The following is an 869-nucleotide window of genomic DNA, read 5'->3' on the forward strand; positions in this document are numbered from 1 at the left end:
TGAGTATTTTCTTTTTATGGGGGTTTATACTTTTACTCCCATTAATTTCAAATCCTTATTGTATTTACTGTTAATTATCTGTTACAAGTTGCAAGTTGAAAGCAGCGCCTTAGTTTGTTCTGTGCCGCTCTGACTTGTTTCAGATGGTTGCGTAACTTTCTGAGCCAAAATTTCAATCTTGCCCAAAATGAGACATTGGTTTGACCTCATCGTGGGCCAAGAGGAAAAGTCAAGGGACCACTAAAGTCAGCAGGATTCATCTTCTGCGGAAAATGAATTTCTGTACCAAATTTCCTCAAGGCTTGTTGAGACAGCATGGATAGCGACAACTCTCAAGGTGACTGAGAAAATATGTTTTCAGGGCTTTTAAGGTGTGAGGACATGAAACTGGCCAGGTGTGTCTTCATCCTGACTTATTCATTAGGCATTGGAAATTACAGTTTATCCTGAAGGGAAACTGAATGTGTGCGCCAAACTTCATGACAATACATCCAGTAGTTGTTGAGACATTTCACTCAGAATCACAAAAATCTATCTCATGGGGGCGCTAGAGAAAATACCAGTAACAATTCATTGTGGGGCTAGGGGAAAAGTTAGAGAAACACCATAGTCAGTATAGTTCTTCTTTAAGAAGCCCTCCTGTTCTCCACTCATTACCTGTATTAACTGCACCTGTTTGAACTCGTTACCTTTACAAAAGACACCTGTCCACACACTCAATCAAACAGATTCCAACTTCTCCACAATGGCCAAGACCAGAGAGCTGTGTAAGGACATCAGGGATAAAATTGTAGACCTGCACATGGCTGGGTTGATCTACAGGACAATAGGCAAGCAGCTTGGTGAGAAGGCAACAACTGTTGGCGCAA

The sequence above is a fragment of the Micropterus dolomieu genome, linkage group LG22 (assembly GCF_021292245.1).
Source record: "Micropterus dolomieu isolate WLL.071019.BEF.003 ecotype Adirondacks linkage group LG22, ASM2129224v1, whole genome shotgun sequence".
Taxonomy (NCBI): Eukaryota; Metazoa; Chordata; class Actinopteri; order Centrarchiformes; family Centrarchidae; genus Micropterus; species Micropterus dolomieu.